At 38.7% G+C, this 9703-nt stretch overlaps 1 pseudogene; it reads left to right on the top strand.

Moving 5' to 3' along the window:
• The first annotated feature begins 7565 nt into the window (after positions 1–7565).
• LOC112390942 (tubulin alpha-1B chain-like) lies at positions 7566–8802 on the top strand (annotated as a pseudogene).
• Positions 8803–9703: the final 901 nt, after the last annotated feature.

Here is a 9703-nt window from a genome sequence, read left to right on the forward strand (position 1 = left end):
TGCCAGGACCACCCCAGCATGCACCCTGGCCCATGCTGAATGCCCACTCTGGCCCCTGTTGCTCTACTGCTGCTCCTCTCTGAGGCAAATGTACCGATGCTTACAGGAGGGAGAGCTCACACTTAGAGGGAATGGGACTAGCTCAAACTTGACCCTCAGGGCTTCTGCCTCAGCACCTTGGGACCTGAGCCCAACTCTGATATGATGGTGTCAGCCACTGAGCACAGGAGAAGCCCCGGCTCACACCTGGTTCTGACCCTAGCCCCTCCATCACCAGTCCCACTTCCCATCAAGGTGCTAGCTACTAGCACACTCTTGGGGAAGATATGACATCCTCGTTTCAGATCTAGCTCTCCTACCAAAGCCACTGAGCACACATAGACTGTATAGAGATGCTCCCACACAAGGATACCCCTTCAACACTGGGATAGGTAACTGTTTTGCCTAATTTCCTTGAGACAGAGGAAGTTAAGCAAAATGAGAAAACAGAGGAATTTGTTGCAAATGAAAGGACAACAACAACAAAAACCTTAAAAAGCAACTAATGAAACAGAGATAATTTACCAGATAAAGAGTCCAAAGCATTAGTAATAAGACAGCAAACTAAACTTGAGAAAAGAATAGATGAACACAGTGAGAATTTTAACAAGGAACTAGAAAATATAAAAAAGAACCAGTTAGAGCTGAAGAATACAATAACTGAAATGAATTACACAATAGAAGGAATTAACACCAGACTAGGTGATACAGAAGAACACATAAGCACTCTGGAAGATAGAATAATGAAAATCACCCAATCAGAACAGCAAAAAGAAAAACAAATTTTAAAAATGAGGGCTTCCCTGGTGGTGCAGTGGTTGAGAGTCCACCTGCTGATGCAGGGGACACGGGTTCGTGCCCCAGTCCGGGAAGATCCCACATGCCATGGAGCAGCTGGGCCCGTGAGCCATGGCCGCTGAGCCTGTGCGTCCACAGCCTGTGCTCCGCAATGGGAGAGGCCACAGCAGTGAGAGGCCCGCATACTACAAAAAAAAAAATAAATAAATAAATAAAAATAAAAATGAGAAAAGTTTTTTAAAAAATGAGAAAAGTTTAAGGATCCTCTAGGACAATATCAAGTATACTAAAGTTCACATTATAGGGGTCCCAGAATGAGAAGAGAGAGAGAAAGGGATCAAAATATATTCAATAAAATTATGGCTGAAAACTCCCCCCAAAAGGGAAATAGTTATCCAGGTACAGAAAGCATAGAAAGTCCCAACAAGATTAACTCAAAGAGACCTACACAAGACATATCATAATTAAAATGGCAAAAGTTAAAGAGAGAATTCTAAAGGCAGCAAGGAAAAAACAAAAAGTCATATACAAGGGAACCCCCATAAGGCTAACAGCTGATTTTTCTGCAGAACATTCACAAGCAAGGAGAGACTGTCATGATATATTTAAAGTGCTAGAAGGGAAAAACCTACAACCTGGAATAATTTACCCAATAAGATTATCATTTAGAATTGAAAGAGAGTTAAAGCACTCCTCAGACAAGCAAAATTTGAAAGAGTTCATCAATACTAAGCCAAATCTAAAAATAAATGTTAAAGGGTCTTTTCTAAGTGGAAAAGAAAAGGCTACAACAAGAAGTAAGAATTTATAGGAAAGGAAAAATCCCACTTGTAAAGGCAAATATATAGTAAAGACTGTGGATCAACCATTTAAATAATCTACTACAAAGATTAAAAGACAAAAATGGTAAAATCAACTATAACAATAATAAACAGTTAAGGAATAGACATGAAGATATAAAATATAAGATCAAAAACACAAAATCTGAGAGAGGGGAGAAAAAATGTAGATCTTTTAGAATGTGATTGAACTTAAATGACTACCAGTTTAAAACAAGTAGATATAGTTATAGGTCAACATATATGAACCCCATGGTAACCGCAAATCAAAAACCCACAACGGACACACAAAAACTAAAGAGAAAGGAACACAAGCATGTCACTAAAGAAAATAATCAAACCACAAGGGAAGAAACTAAAAGAAGAAGAAAAGAACAGAGAAGAACTACAAAAACAACCAGAAAACAAATAACAAAATGGCAAGAAGTACATACCTATCAATAATCACTCTAAATGTCAATGAATGAAATGCTCCAATCAAAAGACATAGGGTAGCTGACTGGATAAAAAACAAGACCCACTGATATGATGTTTACAAAGGATTCACTTCAGAACTAAAGATACACACAGAATGAAGGAGATAGAAAAATAAATTTCATGCAAATGGAAACATTGAGAAAGCTGATGTAGCAATACTCATATTAGAAAAAATAGACTTTAAAACAAAGTCTACCACAAAATATAAAGAAGGGCATTAGAGAATGATAAAGAGATTAATACAAGAAGAGGATATTACACTCACTAATATATATGCACACGAACAGGAGAACTTAATTATATAAAGCAAATACTAACAGACATGGAGGGAGAAATTGACAATAACACAATATTAGTAGGGAGCTTTAACACCCCACTTACATCAATGGACAGGTCATCCAGACAGAAAATCAATAAGGCAATAATGGTCTTAAAGACATAATAGACCAGTTGGACTTAATGAATATCTACACGTCATTCCATCCAAATCAGCAGAATACACATTCTTTTTAAGTGCACATGGAATGTTCTCCAGGATAGATCACATTCTAGGCCACAAAACAAGTCAACAAACTTTAGAGTTTAGAAATTATATCAAGCAATTTTTCCAACCACAAGGTATGAATCTAAAAATCAATTACAGGATGAAAAATGGGGAGACATGGAGACTAAACAACATGCTATTTAAAGACCAATGGGTCAATGAAGAAATCAAAGAGGAAATCAGAAAATACCTCAAGACAAATGAAAATAAAAACACAACTGTCTAAAATCTACGGGATTCTTGGGACTTCCCTGGTGGTCCAGTGGTTAAGACTTCGCCTTCCAATGCAGGGGGTGTGGGTTTGATGCCTGGCTAGGGAGCTAAGATCCCACCTGCCTCGCAGCCATAAAAACCAAAACATAAAACAGAAGCAATATTGTAACAAATTCAATGAAGACTTAAAAAAAAAAATGGTTCACATCAAAAAAAAAAAAAATTCTTTAAAAAATATCTACGGGATTCAGCCAAAGCAGTTCTAAGAGAGAAGCTGATATGGATACAGGCCCACCACAAGAAATAAAAAAAGTCTCAAATAAACAACCTAACCTACCATCTAAAAGAATTAGTAAAGAAGAACAAACAACTCCCAAAGTCAGCAGAGGGAAGGAAAAATAATAAAGATCAGAGAGGAAATAAAATAATGACCAAAAAATAATAATAGAAAAGATCAATGAAACCAAGATCTGGGTTTTTTTGAACAGATAAATAAAATTGATAAGTCTTTAGCCAGGCTCACCAAAAGAAAAAGGGTGAAGACCCAAATAAACAAAATAAGTAATGAAAGAGGAGAAATTACAACTGATATTACAGAGCTATAAAAAAATCATAAGAGAATACAATGAATAGTTATATGCCAAAAAATAGGACAACCTAGAAGAAATGGATACATTTCTAGAAACACACAATCTTCCAAGACTGAATCATGAAGAAATAGATAATCTGAACAGACTGATTCCAACTAATAAAACTGAATTAGTAGGGACTTCCCTGGCAGTGCAATGGTTAAGACTCCACATTTCCAATGCAGGGGACGTGGGTTCGATCTCTGGCTGGGGAACGAAGATCCCACATGCCGTGCAGCATGGCCAAAAATAAAACTGAATTAGTAATCAAAAAACTCCCAGCAAACCAAAGTCCAGGACTGGACAGTTTCACAGGGGCATTCTACCAAACATATAAAGCAAAGCTAATGCCTATCCTTCTCAAACTATTCCAAAAATTGAAGAGGAGGTAACACCCCCCAATTCATTCTTCGAGGTCATATTATCCTGATACGAAAACCAGACAAAGACACTATTAAAAAGAAAATCACAGGCCAATATCTCTGATGAATATAGATGCAAAAATAATCAACAAAATATTAGCAGACTGAATTCAACAATATATAAAAAGAATCATACTCCTTGATCAAGTGCGATTTATTCTAGGGATGCAATATCTGCAAATCAATCAATGGGATACACCATATTAACAAAAGGATGGATAAAAATCACATGATCATCTCAATAGATGCAGAAAAGGCATCTGACAAAATTCAACAGCCATTTATGACATAAACTCTCATCAGAGTTGGTATAGAGGGAACATATCTCAACATAATAAAGGTCATATATGACAAACCTACAGCTAACATCATATTCAATGGTGAAAAGCTGAAAGCTTTTCCTCTAAAACCAAGAGCAAGACAAGGATACCCACACTTGACACCTCCATTTAACATAGTATTGAAAGTCCTAGCCACAGCAATCAGACAAGAAAAATAAATAAAAGCATCCAAATAGGAAGGGAAGAAGTAAAACTGTCCCTATTTGCAGATGACATGATACTATATATAGAAAACCCTAAACTCCCCACCAAAAAGCTATTAAAATAAGTGAATTCAGTAAAGTTGCAGGATATAAGATTAATATACAATTATTATTTTTAGCTTAAATTTTGGAGTAATTCTTATGCAGCAATAGATAAGTAACACAGAGACTAAAAGAAATATGACAACTAAATGCAATGGGTGACCCTAAATTGGATATTGGAGGCAAGGGAGGATGCTCTAAAGAACATTATTGAACAACTGGCAGAATCTGAATATTGAAAGTATATTAAGTCATAGTACTAAACTTCCTGAATATGATCGTTGGACTGTGGTTACGTGAAGGAATGTCCTTATTAAGAAATACACACTGAAGTATTTAGAAATAAAAGGACATGATATCTGTAACTAACTCTTACATGGTTCAGGGGAAAATTAATAATAATATATATTATAAATAGAGGCAGTGATAAGTAAATGGCAAACAGCTAATCTGTGAATCTGGATAAAAGATATTTAAGAATTTTTTGTAATTTTCTTGCAAGTCATCTGTAACTTTGAAAGTATTTTTTTAAAGTTTTTTTCTTAAAATGGTTAAAAGGAGCAATTGGTCATATGTAGTTTAGCCTAAAATGTGTTGTTTCAGTATTTCAAAATGTAATGACCTTTATTTTCCTTAGTAAGAAACAAGAGGTTTTTTGTCATTTAATAATGATAACCTTTCCCCCTTTGGGTGCTTTTAAAACCAAATACTAGCATAAATATATTGTGTAGAGTGTATTTTCAGGAAGGAATTAGATTTGGATAATTTAGATCAAAATGCTAACTTATAATCTTCCATATTTAAGTCTTATACTTATTCTGAACTAGAATGATTTGGACCAAGTAAGGAGACTTGAGAACAGATTGAAGGGTTAATACCCAACTCTAAAGCCTATCTGGTACAAAATGTCAAAATTTGACTTTGGTACCTTCCTGACATCTGTCATCAACTTCATGATGATCTCGATTGCCACCATACTCTTCCTTTTTCCTATGATTATCCAGGGATATTTTCTGGTTAGAAAATTTCATATTACTTGAATTTTTTACATTTTAATTCTTCACATTTTAAAGCAAGCTTCATGGAAACAATGTAGTCACTGTCTCTCACACATCTCCATTCCTTTTTTCTCCTTTGTCATTCCACTTTCTTACTTTTACCTTCTTTGATCCCTGCTTTCCTTTCCCTTCATATCCTTCTCTACCTTTTTGACATCTTTCTTCCTGGTTCTCCATACTAGCCTCACCTTAGTCTCAGCTTTCATCTTCTCATGCTTAGATCACTATAATCATCTCAAAACTGGTCTTCTACCTCTAGGATCTCCCAACCACCCTATATGTTACAGAAGTATTTATTTTTAGAAATCCAGAACCTATACACTTCTATACTATATCTAGTGTAAACTTCCCAGGATGGTACTCAAGGTCCTCCAGGACTGGCACCAAATGACTCATACCAGCACCTTAGCTCCCACAATTTCCCAGCACAAAATCTCCTCCCTAGCCATCTAGGTCTTTTTGCTGTCATTTCCTTATCTCTAAGAGACCAAACCAGGTTTTTTCCTCCTTGAGTAACCTGAGAGAGCCTTGTTTCTCTCCCCTTTTACAGCCACCTGTCACTGACATATTTAGGACAAAGGCCAAGAGGTTTAGTTCTACCCAGGAGCAGACACCTAAGACGCCCTGGGCCAAATTGCTTTGGCCTATTTGACATTAGTGCCAGTAGTGTGAACAGTTGCATGAATATTGCAATGCTCCAGCTCCAGTGGGTGCTGTGGAGTCCTTTGGTGTATCCTTCAACACCATGGAAACTTACACAGTCTGAGCATGGCTATAGACTGAAGTGCAGGGGAGTTAATAAATGACGAGGGATGGAAGTCAGTGAATAAAGGCCCCAGCCTCCTCAACCTTCAATGAAACAATTCTGAGGCACATTCTGTGTGGTTCTACAGATGATCCCCAGAGTAAATGGGCCTCAATTTTCCACAGTGATTTCCATCTGGGTAGCATACCCTTTATTGTCTTTTTTCCTTGTCCTACTCTGCCCACTCCCTCACTCTGTTTCCTGGGATCAATATCATCATCTTAGATAAATGCACTTGAACTAGCTACATCCAAGTCCTTGCTTAGGCTCTGCTTTTGCAGGAACCCAAGACACAAAACAATACTCATTATTCTTCTATTCCTTTATTAATAAAACCCCATGTTTTAGCTGCACCCATGGCCACTTAGTTATAGGTTACGTTTCTCCACCATCTTTGCAACTAAATACGTCTATATGACTTGTTAGCAATGGGCTATAAGAGAACTTATATGTCAAGCCTTGACACTAAAAGAAATACAGGTGTGTTTTTCTTTCTCCTTTCCCTGTTTCTGATGGCTGAGATGCAGATATGATGGCAAGAGGTGGAACAGCCATTATGGACCCAGAGATAGAAGCTGTCTTTTAAGGATAGACTGATCTGCCCATCCCACTCTGTGATACTTCACTGTGATCTGATACAGGAGAGAAAAACAAACTTCTCTCTTCTTAAGTCAGGGTATTATAGAGATCTCTGTTAAAGTAGCTTAGACAGTATCCTTATGAAGTTTAAGACTTTGGACAAAGTCACACAGCTTTTAAATAGGGATTCTACAACTCAAGCTCTTAGTAAGCCACTCATTTGTTGTGGCTATGTGACATCCCTCCTATGTGTCTATGTGATGGGACTGTAAAAAGATTGAGAAATATTGCATTACCTATGACACTTTCCAGAAGAGAAGATTTACCTCCGTTTTTCCCATGCACAAGGGGAAGAGTGGTTCTGAGTCCCATCAATACAAATAAGGCAGGTTCTCTTACAACGACCACCTAAGAGTTGCGCTGGAAGAAGCGACAACCTTGCCTCCTCCTCTCTGCCATCCGCTCGGCAGCCACAAAACAGCAACTATATGCCAGTGCATTTCCATTGATGCTGGCCAGGGTGGTGTCCAGATCGGCAATGCCAGCTGGGAGCTCTACTGCTTGGAACATGGCATCCAGCCCAATGGCCTGATGCCAAGTGACAAGACCATTGAGGGAGGAGATGACTCCTTCAACACCTTCTTCAGTGAGAAAACTGCTGGCAAGCATGTGTTCAGGGCCACGTTTGTAGACCTGGAACCCACGGTCATTGATGAAGTTCTCACTGGCACCTACCCCCAGCTCCTCCACCCTGAGCAGCTCATCAGAGACAAGAAAGATGCTGCCAATTACTATGCCCGACATCACTACACCATTGGCAAGGAGGTCACTGACCTCGTCTTGGACCAAATTTGGAAACTGGATGACCAATGCACAGGTCTTCAGGGCTTCTTGGTTTTCCACAGCTTTGGTGGGGGAACTGGTTCTAGGTTCACCTCCCTGCTGATGGAAGGTCCCTCTGTTGATTATGGCAAGAAGTCCAAGCTGGAGTTCTTCATTTACCCAGCTCCCCAGGTTTCCATAGCTGTACTTCAGCCCTACAACTCCAACCTCACTGCCCACACCACCCTGGCGTACTCTAATTGTGCCTTCATGGTAGACAATGAGGACATCTATGACATTTATCTTAGAAACCTTGATATTGAGCACCCAACATATACTAACCTGAATAGGTTGATAGATCAAGTTGTGTCTTCCATCACTGCTTCCCTGAGGTTTGATGGAGCCCTGAATGTTGATCTGACAGAATTTCAGACTTATCTGGTGCCCTATGCCCACATCCACTTCCCTCTGGCTACATATGCCCCTATCACCTCTGCTGGTAGCAGAGATCTCTAACGTTTGCTTTGAGCCAGCCAACCAGGTTGTGAAATGCAACCTTCACCATGGTAAATACATGGCTTGCTGCCTGTTGTACCGTGGCAACATGGTTCCCAAAGATGTCAGTGCTACCACTGCCACCATCAAGACCAAGTGCGCCATCCAGTTTGTGGACTGGTACCCCACTGGTTTCAAAATTGACATTAATTACCAGCCTCCTACTGTGATACCTAGTGGAGACCTGGCCAAAGTACAGTGGGCTGCGTGCATGCTGAGCAACACCACAGCCATCGTTGAGGCCTGGGCTCACCTAGACCACAAGTTTGACCTGACGTATACCAAGTGTGCCTTTCCCTGGTATGTGGATGAGGGCATAGAGGAAGGAAAGTTTTCTGAGGCCTGTGAGGACACGGCTGCCCTTGAGAAGGATTATGTGGAGGTTGATGTGGATTCTGTTGAAGGAGAGGGAGAAGAAGAAGGAGAAAAATACTAAAGTGAAAATGTCACAAAGGTACTGCTTTTACAGGGAAGTTTATTCTGTTTTAAACATTGAAAAGTTGTGGTCTGATCAATTAATTTGTATGTACTCATATACAATTACTGACCAATGCTTTATAAATGGACACTTTGTTGCAGACTCAAGCTATCAATTTCTCTGATGGGTCTGAATAAAGTATTTCCTATCTTAAATGAAAAAAAATACAAACAAAAATGAAGAAGCCGTGAAGCTATGGAGAAAACTTAAATCTATTGTATTTTTTATAATACCCAAAGAAAAATATTTAATCATAACATGGGCTGAATTGTGCTCCCCAAAATTTGTATATTGAAGTCCTAACCCCCAGTGTCTCAGAATGTGACTATATTTGGAAATACGGTATTTAAAGGAATGATTAAGTTAAAATGAGGCCATTAAGGAGGGCCCTAATCCAATCTGACTAATGTCTTTATGAGAAGAGGAAATTTGGACACACACAGACACCAAGGAGGTTCACACAGAAATAAGACCATAATTAGAGGCAGCAAAAGGGCAGCCATCTGCAAGCCAAGGAGAGGGCCTGAGAGGAAAGCAAACAGTCACCTTGATCCAAGATACCTTGATCTTGGACTTCCAACCTCCAGAACTATGAGAAATAAATGTCTGCTATTTAAGCCACTTAGTCTGTGGTACTTTGTTATGGCAGTCATAGTAAATTAATACAATCACTTACCTTCCAAATCAAGGAAGAACCTAGCATCTATTTCTATTGGATTAAACTAAGTAAATGAATAAATGAATGGTGATGTTGCCATACTGCCAAGAAACATCAAGACATTTTTCTCTGTAACAAGCCATTCATTAAATACATACATTTTAATTGACTTGACTGAGGGAGAAGAGTAGTGGCATGACC

This window comes from Neophocaena asiaeorientalis, unplaced genomic scaffold, assembly GCF_003031525.2.
Source record: "Neophocaena asiaeorientalis asiaeorientalis breed wild unplaced genomic scaffold, Neophocaena_asiaeorientalis_V1.1 scaffold55, whole genome shotgun sequence".
Taxonomy (NCBI): domain Eukaryota; kingdom Metazoa; phylum Chordata; class Mammalia; order Artiodactyla; family Phocoenidae; genus Neophocaena; species Neophocaena asiaeorientalis.